Raw genomic sequence first — 12,334 nt, forward strand, 5'->3', positions numbered from 1 at the left:
CATTTGGGTATTTGATGATGCGGGCATTTTCGGAGTAAGTCTCTAAATTTTTTCCAAGTTTCATGAAATTCTTCACCGTCAGATTGGGAGAAGCTCGTGATAGCACGCCTAAATTGGTTCGTTCTTCCTATGGAAAAATATTTTTTTAGAAATTCATGTTGCATTTGGGCCCATGAAAGAATGGAATTAGCTTCTAATGAATGGAGCCACTGCTTAGCTCTATCCTTAAGGGAGAAAGGGAACAATCTAAGTTTCAGAGCATCATCAGTGAAGTTCTGAATTTTGACAGTGGTGCAAATCTCAAGGAACTCATCTAAATGTTTGTATGGGTCTTCATTGTTGAGTCCATAAAAAGAGGAAAGCATTTGGATGACACTAGACTTAATTTCAAACTGTACAGCAGCAGTGGTATCAGATAGTCGGATACAAGATGGAGAGGTATAAATGGAAGGAGTAAAGTACTCCTTTAACAGCTTGGATTGTTCTTCAGCCATCTCGACAGGTGGAGCAGATCCTATGGTTCTATAGGTGCGGATTTCGGCTCGAAGGGCCCTAATAGAATGCTCTATTTCAGAATCAAAAGGTACTAATTCAGGAGATCTGGAACGACACCCTAGCATACACTAATACTCTTCTAATCAGTCAAGTACAGTCAAGCATGCACTAAAAGGAAAACACATCAAATTCTTGTATTTGCCCTAAAATCACTAGACAGCTCCTAACTTATTTGAAGAGGGCACTTAAGCCTCCAATCCGGTCTAATGAACTGAGTTGACCAGGTAAGCTTTTAGGTAAGTGAGGGGGTCACGATGCATTCGCAAAGGTCCCACTTGCCTCGAACAGATGAACTGTCTCCCTTATAGGGACAAAGCTTGCCTAGACATCAATTAAGCCACAGAGCGAAATTGGTGCAACTTCCGGTGATCTTCGTCCTATTGAGCTCGAATGTTCCTAGGGGCCAACGTCTAATTAATTTTAATTAAAGTGATAGCTATGTGAGAAGTGGTTCACCTAATTTGGGCAAGAATCTGGTGATGAAATCCAGTTCTTATCTTGTTGGGGTGATTGCCCTTACTATGTGCATGATATATTAAGTGGTGTGTCAAGCAATCATACATGCCTTGCTCAAATTAAATCAAACAATCATAACAAGGATTCAAATGCATGAGAAAAGACAGGAGAGGTTTAGAGGTTACCAAGCAACAATTGCAGTAGGCTAATTGATCAAACCTTTTCCGTACGTATCCTCTAGTCGTCCAGAATTCTTTCCTTCTTTTTTTTTCGATAGTCCTAAAAAAAACAAATAATGATTAGCATATCTCAAAAATATAGCAATATAAGGAAGTAGATGTATCCAATCGCTAAAAAGAAACAAATAAAAATAAATAAATAAAAAGAAAACAACCGTGCTTTCAATCTTCGGCAACGACACCAAAAAATTGATAGTCAACTTAAAAGACCACGCAATAGCACGTATCTGGTAGGATAGTGATTACGGGTATCGATACACAGGGATTGGGGTACAGTTGTTTTCTTAAAAATAATGTGAAAGAGAGAGTTTGTGAAGACTATTAAACTAAGCAATTTAATAAGAAATGCAATTAAAATGATATCAGTTTGATGGAACCTAGGGCAAGAAGTTCACCACTAACAAAGCAACAAGGATTAATTGTATTTTAATTCATTCTTGGATTAACATGCAAATTGGCTACAAGCCTAATAAGCATTTAAATAAAATCTCACAAAAGTAATTTAGGAACATCCATCTTCGGTTGGCATGAAATGTCTACCCTAAACTAATGTGGCAGGACATTGCATCTTCCCTAAGCATGGGTGATCTTTTATTAACTTAGTGATCATGAAGAACAATTGTATAAACGTCATACTTAAAATCACCAAAATTAAATATGAGATGAAATAAAATATTCATTAAGAACAAAATAAAGTTTATACAACTTCAAGAATAGAAATCAAAAATACAAAACCCTTGGCCCTTTGTTAGGGCTGCATCCAACCCTAGTGAAGAGCTCAGCCTTCCATGGAATCGTGGACGACAGCAGCAGCGCAGAGGTCCTTCATTGTGACTGGCTCTTCTCTTTTCCCTTCCGGCTCTTTCCTCTCCCGTGGGACTCCCTCAGCATTTCATCTTTTTTTTTCTTTTTCCGTGGGAAGTTCTTCCCACAATACCCCAAATCCTCTCTTTTCTTTTTACTTCGGTGGGAACTCAGCCTCGGAAGAGATGCCCCCTGATCAAAGAAGTCTCTCCTTATATAGGCTCGGTAATCCCCCTGTTTCATCACGTGGATATGGTCTTCCGAATGGGAAGATAAGGACGGCTGAACGGCTCTGTTTCGCAGACGCGGGCAAGACGCGGAAGAGAGGTTGGACGGCTGAAGATGCTGATCCGCGAGAGGTTGATCCACGGCTGCTGCTGGCTGTGATCCGTGGATGTGAAACTCGGAACAGTTGAAGCAGGGGATTCAGTTTCGATGAAGAAGAGGAAGCTAGGAGGAACGCGTGGAAGATGCAAACGAAGTTGATCCGTGGGAGTGGAACCAATCCAAGCTGGGAGATGATCTTATCCGGAAGAGGAGTTGATGCCATTTCATCACGGACGAAGATCTTGGATGCGGGAGATCACTTGCGGATGGAGTTGGATCACGGAAGAAGAGGAAACTCTGTTATGTGGAAGGCTCTGTTCATGGATCCGAATGAAATGCACATGGGAGGAATGCTGCAGAGGATGTGGACGACACGGAGATACACGCATGAGCTCGTCCGTGGATGAGAGCGGGATTCGAGACTTCACATGGGATTTTTGGGATCAACCGCGGATGCTGGGCTGCTTGATTTTCGGAGAAGACGAACTTGTTCTCAGATGCAGGGGATGCAGAAGCTAGGAACGTGGGATAAGGATGATGCGGAAGCTAGGAACGTGAGATTGAAGGAAGGCTGAGATCTGATTTTGGGATGTTGCCGATGGTTGGATGTGGCTGGGAGGAAATCCGGATGGGGTCTGGATCCATGCGGATGGTGGAACGTTGAGAGGATTGAGACGCTGGGAGATATGCGTAACAGGGGATGATCTTGGATGAAGTTACGAACGGAATGACCGTGAGATTGATCCGGAAGAAGAGGAAGTTTGTTCTTGGAGTTGATCACGGAAAAGATGGGATTTGTTCGTCGACGTAATTCGGAGGAGATTGGCTTTGGTCTTTGAACAGGAGATCTAATGGGTCGGCCGAACGTGGGATACTTGGAGAATGTGAATGCGGGAAGCATGGGAATTAAGCTGGATACGGGATAAGTAGCTTGGGACTTCGTTAACGGCTGGGATTAGGGGATCCGGAAGAGGCATACGGGGTGCTGAAATCTGTTCGTGAACGGGAGGAATTTGGAACAAGAGGAAGGTTGGATATGAGAGGACTCTGTTTAGTTTGGAAGAGGGGTCGGAAGCTAGAAACGTGGACACACCGAATGAGGATTTAAGCTGGTTTGGATTCGAACGTGCTTACGTCTAGGATGACAAGGGAGGTTGAAATATGGAATGAAGGGGACTTGTTTTAATGGGTGAACGCGTATGCAAGTGGCTGAGATGTGATGCAGAGGAATTGGGATGAATGGCTGAATCAAAATCTGAGAGGATCTAATTTGCAGGGTGCATACGATTTGGGTTCAAGGATCATCTCAATTGAGTTTGACTTGACCTGCATACATTAGATTCGACCAATAAAATCAAGCAAACTCGAATTATTTTTAATAATGCAATGATGAAGGGAAACACATTTTCTTATGTTTAAATTTAAAATATGTGCCTAAAAATAATAAGTGCTATGTAAAATAGATAACTTTATTCATTATTTAGCACTTATCAGGAGTTCATAGCATTTGCTTGATCGTGCAAGACTTCCTTGAATGCCGGTATGGTAGGGCAATCTGTAGTGGTATGACCAGACATATCGCAGATACCACAACACTCGTTTCTAAGCTCTATAGTCTTGACAGGCTCAACCTTCCTAAGCTTAATTTCTTCTACCTTCCTAGTGAGGGCTGCCATTTTAGCATGAAGATCATCCTCAGTTCTGAGGTTGTAAAGGCCTCCCTGTACAGAGCTAGTAGGCTTAGGCAAAGACTTATTGTTTCTATCCCCGTTATTCCAAAGTTGGGCAGTCTCAGCAAGGAAATCCAAATACTCCCACGCCTCATCAGGTTGTTTTTCTAAAAATCTACCATTGCACATGGTCTCTACAAATTGTTTCAACTGTGGAGATAAACTTTCATAAAAGAAGCTAATAGTTCTCCAAGTTTCGAACCCGTGATGAGGGCATGAGAGGTCTTTAAATCTTTCCCAACATTCATAAAATGTTTCATTGTCTTTTTGTTGGAAATTGCTGATATGTCTTTTCAAAAAGTTGGTCCTTTGTGCGGGAAAGAACTTTTTCAAAAATTCTCTCTGCATATCTTGCCAAGTTCTTATTGATCTAGGTCGCAAGGAGTTTAGCCATGTTTTGGCCTTATCCTTTAAAGAGAAAGGGAACAACGTCAGCTTGAGGACATCCTCGGTGACGTTCGGCACTCTAAATGTAATGCTCAATTCTTCAAAATTCTTTAAATGAAGATACGGACTCTCGGACTCTAACCCATGAAACTTGGGCAGCAATTGGATTACCCTTGGTTTGATGTCAAAATGTCCTACATTATCAAGAAAAATTGTGCATGAAGGCTGACTAGTCCTAGTCGGTTGTAGGTATTGTCTCAGAGTCATAACATGGGGTTCACGTTCTCGATCGTGGTGACTCCCTGCATCTTCATTTAAATCAGCCATCTCACAAGGTGTGAGATACTGCGAAGGAATTTCAGGGATGTGTCCTAAGGGATGATCTAAAGTTGTACGATTTAATCGACTGGTGTTGTCCCTATTCCACTTTAGCATGCAAAATAGTTCTCTTTTTTTTTTTGTAAGTACAAGTACCACCTAAAGATATCTAAAACGACACCCTAATACCGTAAAACAAAAATCTATTCACAATCAAGCATGCATCAAAACATTACACCTTAATTCCTAATATTTTTCTTAAATTTCTAGACAGCTCCTAACTGGTTTGAAGAGGGCACCTAAGCCTTCAATCCGGTCTAGTAACCTAGTCGACCAGGTAAGTGGAGGGGTCACGATGTGTTTAGCAAAGGTCCCACTTAAAACCCACTTTCCTCGAACAGAGATTGTCTCCCTTAAAGGGACAAAGCTTGCCTAGACATTGACTGGGCCATAGAGCGAAATTGGTGCAACTTTCGGTGGTCTTCGTCCTATTGAGCTCGAATGTCCTTAGGGGCCAACGTCTAGTTGATTTTAGTTAAGCTTAGGATATTTATGCACTGGGGTGATTTTTGGGCTAAGGACGAGTGATGAAATTCCGATCTTATCTTTTTTTTAATGGGTTCAGCCCTTAGAATATTTTATGCTAATGCCTTATACTATATGCAACAATCAAAAGATTTTTTTTTTAATGTTTTATGACGTGACATTAAATTATATTGAATAGTTGATCAAGCAAATTATTTATTTCTTTATTAGTTAAAATTTGAAATTTGAATTCTGATATTTGAAATTTAAAGTTCTCCCCTTTTTTTATTTTTATTTTTTATTAATAGAAAACAGAAACTTACCTAAACTAAATCTCTAATTGGATCTGAAAGTATGCTAATAAATCAGCCGTTCTCCGGCAACGGCGCCAAAAACTTGATGTGTTCGCAAAAATGCTTTCGCGAAACTAATCTCCCAAGTGCAGGAGATCGCATAAGCAGTAAAACTCGGGAGTCCGAGGTCGATTCCTCAGGGAGTGGTCTATGAATTATCAGTTTAATTTCAGATGTGATTTCAGATGGTTTATAAAAGTTTAGAGAAACTAATTAATAGAGTAAGTTCGATAATATGGAGATGGCTAGGGATCCGGAATCCTCCTTGACAATATTACTTTCAACAAATAAACTCGACGATTCTCGATTAAGGATTGAATAAATAAAATAGTTTTAATCATGAAATATATCGATTGAATACAGGAACTCAATATCTAAGCATTCATCGTGCTAGTTATGTCTACGACAAATCAAATATCAGAGTGATCCGTGCATCAATAAATATAAAACATGACTAAACTATTTAATAAATAAATATGAGAGAATCAGAACATATGAAAAGATGTAAATTAATTAAAATCAAAGTTCAGAGTTTACTTCATGAAAGCAATAAGCCAGGGATCTTCCATCACCCTTGACCAAAGAAGTTAGCCTCCCATTACAAGCGCCAGCATCTCTCCCCTTTTTTTTTTTCTTTTCTTCTTTTCGGAAATAGGGCATCCCCTGTTTCTCTCTTCTTTTTATTTTTCAATGGCTCCCGACTCCTCTTTCAAATGAGAGCCCACTCCCCTTGAGCGAGAGATATCCTATATATCCCACTCTCCTCCTTAACGAATCAAATGAATCTCCCTAAATCTCGTTTGCTGGGAACGTGGAAGGGATGGATGGACACGAGAGGAATGGACGCTGAGTAGGAGGCGGACGGCTGGGAGATGGTAATGGATGAGAGCTGCGGCAGGATCTTTGGCATGTGTCACGGGAAGAAGCTGATAGCGGAGGATTGCACGCGAACGGGTGAAATTCGGGAAGTGAATCATGGACGCGGGCGCTTGGGATCAATCCGGAATGTTGAGCCGGAATTTCTGGGATTCGGATGATTGAAATGCTGCTTCTGGTTTCTTTCTTTGGCCACGGAAAGCTGGGAATGCTAGGCGTGGATGAGCTGGAAATGAAGCTCGGACGGGTGAGGCTTGGACGCTTGGGAGAAGCAAACGTGGAAGATGAAGAGTTGGACACGGACGCTGGGAGGATGCTGGATATGCACGCGGGCGGATCCAACGCTGAGAATGGACGCGGAAGACGGAAAATCGGACGTGGGGAGGATCCAACGCTGGCTCACAGACGCGGAGAGGGTGTTGGCCGCGGATTACTTGGCATGCATCGCGGGAAGGAGTTGATCACGGGTGCGGAAGACTAGCGGACGGCTGCGATGCTTCACGGGATGCTGGGATCGCACACGGGCTCAGAAGCCAGACGGCGAATGGAAGGAGGAAAATGGAGCTGGGATGCGGGATCTCGGACTCAGACGGACGTGTGGAATTGCGAGGATGACGCGGGAAGGAAGCTGAGGATTTGGGATGAGTGAGACTTGGAAAATCCACACGCGGGAGAAGAGAATGGGTTGCACGAGGGCTCCATCGGGATGAGATGCACGGGCTGCTGGCTGCTGGGATTTGGTTGCAGTGAATTGGACGGCTGAACTTAGCCTCCTTCTAGTGTGCAACTAGGGTTGACCCATGCGGTTGGCTGGTCACCTGCGGTGATGCATCTTTTTGGACCTGATGCGCATTTTAACTTTGATTTACGATCACCTGCACCCCACAACAATATAATATTAATGCAGTACTTTTATCATTATTTGTTAGCAATAATATTAATTTAAGTGATATGTAGATCGCACTTTTGTGCTCTCATCACAATGCTTCACTTGTATATTAGATGAGAAGGTTTCCCCAAATTTGTTCATGCAGTGTCACCTTTGCCCCCTTCTTTTTCCTCCTCTTTCTTAGTTTATCTTTTTGTTCCCCTTCAAAGTTTTGCGTCATAAATATTTAATCTTTGAAAGATAATTTCTGGTGAGATATGAATCAGTTTTTACTTGGGAGCCTTAAATATCCAATTCTGTTACTGTAATCCTCACATTTATCGAGCTATTTAGTTATTTGATGTTTGGTTAATGTAATTCTCAGTTTGCCAACATGACATGGGTCTGTTGGTTGACACTCCTCTGAGTACTAGGGGAGAGAGGTTCTTGTTTCAAATCCAAAATGTGGCATTCCCTCTATACATTTGTGAAAAGAATTGGTGCAATTCTTGCTCTATCTTTACTTATGTTTGAAGCTCAAGTAATCTCAGGGTGCTTTCAAATGGATTATGTCTTGTTGGCTTCCTCCATGCTCGTTTGTTTGCTCATATGTGCTTATTCTTTTCATCAGTGGATTTCTTTCCTGATGTTTTTATATTACATAGCATGATTAAGTTATTAATTTAGCTTGAAATCTGTATTTTATTGTTCTTTTTCAACTTACGTGATGGTTTTGTGTACCAATGCCCTTCTCATGGTATCAACTATATGTTTACGCATATGGCTAGCAGCAAGCTCAAAGCTAAGGGGCATATATCATTGGAAATCCTTTGTATAGATTTAGGAAGAAGTATAATAATCTGTTAAGGGGACAACTAATTGGCAGTTCAGAGTGTAGATGCCTCAAAAGGAACAATAAAGGGGAAAGGGCTTAGGGAGAAGGGGGGGAATAAATAGGCTGAGTCATGGAGTAGAAACAGATAGAGGTAGGAAAAGCCGGTAGGAAGATAACTCAAAGGATCCATTGGATCGGTGTTTTTATGTTCTCTGATACTCCCCTTCACTGTGTCCCAGGCCCTCAGAAAAAAAGGCCACTTGATTATTAGAATGAAATAAAGATGTTGTGCATTTGTGTCATTTAAAATGTCAATCCACCTCAACATGTTTGATTCATTCCCAGAGCACTGGACAAGATATAGTGAGAATCATAAGAAGCTTTGAAGGCCTGAAATCAATTAGGAGAGCATCCGTAGCTTTCTAAAATCAGCAAGTGGTGTTTCCTCCCATAACTTATTTGAAACAATATTATGAGATATGAATAAAATCAGCAAATCTATGTGGTAGGACAAGAAGAAAAAGAGGAAAGAAGAGAAGAATGAGATATGGTCTTCCTTATCTAGCTATATGTCTATCAGTCTATGTTATAAATGACACATTGAGGTACTCACACTCTAAGAGCGTAATGATCAAAATGCCTTTGTTGATGTGGCAGGATGGTAACATCACTAAAATTAATAATGTAATCATCAATCCCTGTCCCATCTATTTGGGGTCACAGCTTTATGAATTCTCATTCCCCGATAGCTAGTCTAATAACATTTATAATCCTCCTAAAATTGGTTGGAAAAACCTTTTTTTTTTGTTATGGCCTGGTTACATATGTTTTAACAAATATCTGCCTGATGAGCTTTAACATCCTTAAACATGATGGAATCATGTTTCTAACAAATAAATGTTCGATGATAATCATCAAATAAATATGCTTGATTATGGGGATATAGATTAGTGCATTATTTGACTGACTAGGTTCTTCTCCTGCCTCAGTTGCATAGGAAAGTTGAACATTCCATTTTTGAAAGATTGAATAAGGAAAACTTACCATGAATTTTAGTCTAAGACTCCTTTTTGGATCAGTGCACTTTAGTCTTTATATTTGCTCCAATTGCAATTTATCTATATTCTTTGCCCCAATATGAGAAACACTAGATCTTGTCAATGGGCTTCCTCTAGGAGGCAGTGGTGAGGAGGAAATTGAGTTGTAGTTATTCAAATAAAATGTTGTGAAATAGTTAGAAGTTAATAAATATATTTTAGAGGGGCCTTATGAGTTAAACATATGAAACATATGAATGAATTTTATTGTCGAATGGCTTAGGAAGTTTAGAACTTAGAGAGAATGGAAAATGTAAGGGTTGCAGAAGCCAAGTATATATATGAAATGCAGTAGGGGTTTAGGGGTTCAATACATCTCTTACCTGCCTATTCAAAGGATTATCTTTGATACAATGATTTAAATAGATAGTTAATTTTTAAGGCCAATTACCACTCGTAGAGGATCATCTTAAAGACCATAGACACTCGTAAAAACCAAAAGGCCCTCGAAGTAGGGATGCAAATGGCCCGGGTCAGGGACAGGGATTTGCAATCATGTAGCTGGCCCAAAATCCTGGCTGAACAGTGTAAAAGTTAGCCTGCAGGCTGGCCAATTTTGCATCCCTACTCAATATAATAAGACAGGATTCAGAAAGCCCAACTACAAGTACCAGTAGAGGTCCTTCTTTGTTCCGAATGTGGTGTGACACTCTGTTTACTTTACCTGGTTGCTTAGAATTTTGTTCCATAAGATTGTGATATATATGTTGGTTTATAAACATATTCTGTGAAAATGAAAGTTGGTGCTTACTCCATTGTATCTACTTGTGAAGATTAGCTTGAATGAGTTAATGATCCAACTTTTCTAGAAAGAAATAGAAATATGGTCTATCAAGGATATTTATGCTATCACCATTTTCTATATTTGGAACCTTTACCCATCTTGCTTTACATAATATTCTGTCTATGCCTCACCTCAATATTAGCATAAATATATTGCCTCTATTTGTATGATTGTCAGGTCCGGAAATATGGAAGGACACAGCAGGCAAAGTGGACATTTTTGTATGTGGTTCTGGTTCAGGAGGCACTGTAACTGGTGTTGGGAAGTATCTCAAGATAAAAAAAAACCGTCTGTCAAGATCATTTGTGTTGAACCTGCTGAAAGTGCAGTTATCTCAGGTAGGATTTTTTTCTGTTTTAGCTTATAGGGGTTTATACCCAGTAATATCATCACTTTCAAACAAATAAAGCAACCTGAAATTCAGGGTTTTTAAGGAATTCATGTTTTGTGTTACTGCTTTAACAGCATCCATTTGACCACAAAATGGTTGGTATGGACATTACTCTACCTAAAAGGCGATAAAACAAATCCTAGCATCAATGGTAATACTTGCCAAACAAGCTACCAACTAAGATAGCCCCCCTAAAACACCACATTCCCAACCCAACAATCTTAAAAAAAGAAAATGATAAAATCATGTAAAAAACTTGTAGGGCTTGAAGTCAGCTTCAAAATGAGTAATACACACCTCAAATGGACATGTCTGCCTCAAAATAGCCTTTAGAGAGGAAGATTATTTGTTTGGCCGGAAAATTTATTAGTCTCTAGTTCTAAAAGGGTTTCTTATTTGCATTGGTACTATTAGGGCAATTCCAATTCTTGCAATTTTCCTTCCACCAATTTTATTACTTCTTTCATATTTATCAACAAGAAGCTATTATCACTGACATGCACACACACACACACACACACACACACACACACACACACACACAGAGAGAGAGGATATTTTCTGCAGCTGATAATTGAGAATGTGCCCAATGTAGCTAGAATAGTTGGAAATGACAATTTCCGTTGGTTGTGTAAAGTGGGCATAACTGCTCTGATGTAATTTCCCCTTCCTTCTCCAACATAGTCCGTAGAATATCAAGAAAATGGATCTTAGTTAAGCAACTTGCATAACATCTAAATATATTGCTTGGCAGACCCAAATATTAAATGATCATATTAAAAACTCCGGCTCCCATTTTGGATATGTGTCTTACTAGTAATGCCCTGTACTATGTAGCAAATAAGACAATAAGACGTTCTTGTTTCTTAGAAACTTTTGAGAACCAGCTGGCAGTGGATGAAATTTGCTAAACTGGAATAATTTGTATTAATCAGCCTTAGCTCCTAGCATATGGATGACAAAGGTTTGTATTTTATTTAACAGAGGGCAAACACTTGAACTTATGACCAGCATCACTATTCCCTCATGCGATATCTATGATGTGCCCACGAGCTTACAATGCTTTGTGTGCAACCTATGAGAACAGTTGTGCTTGATGTTCTTTCCAAATCACTAGGTTGGATAGACTTATTTTCTTCATATAACATTTTGGGTCCCTCGAAGCCTATTCTACGAGGAATTGTTCCATTGCAATTGGCATCTGATGTTTCCCAACATTTGAATTCTGATTGCTTGGTGAAAAATGGTCCTTATAGATCAGGTTACCATTTGCAGGTGGTGATGTGACAAGGGAACTGATTATGTAGGAATTAGCATACAAATATGATGAGTAGTTGTTTATCTCCATATCAGATACCATGCTCATTGTGCCTCTTTCATTGCCATATGACTACGAGGGCTGGGTCTTATTAGGGCTATATTTCTGCATTTTCGGTTTCACATTTGTCAGTCCTAGAGGTTTTCACAACTTGACCTTAAAAATTGGATGTTTCTTAATGATAGAGTTTGTATTTTGCATAAACCTGTTTCACTTCAATGAGCTTACATCTATTTGCCATTTTTATTCATGTATCACACATCTTGGCTGATGCGCTTTATTTGGAAACTGTTTCTTTGCGTACCCTGGTTCTTCATTCATGAAGACACAAATTCTACCTGCCCATGAGGCAGAATGCTGATAAGCATAAGCTTAATCTTGTGAAATTTCTCGGTGAACAATGTCCTCTCGGATATTTCCAAACATAGGGATAGAAACATTTTTATCATGTTTATTCAGAAGATGGGCGCC

General features: G+C 39.9%; 1 pseudogene; it reads left to right on the top strand.

Annotated features, from left to right (window-relative positions):
• LOC103708231 overlaps positions 1–12,334 on the top strand; it is a 38,533-nt pseudogene that overhangs the window by 25,523 nt on the left and 676 nt on the right.

The sequence above is a fragment of the Phoenix dactylifera genome, chromosome 8 (assembly GCF_009389715.1).
Source record: "Phoenix dactylifera cultivar Barhee BC4 chromosome 8, palm_55x_up_171113_PBpolish2nd_filt_p, whole genome shotgun sequence".
Classification (NCBI taxonomy): domain Eukaryota; kingdom Viridiplantae; phylum Streptophyta; class Magnoliopsida; order Arecales; family Arecaceae; genus Phoenix; species Phoenix dactylifera.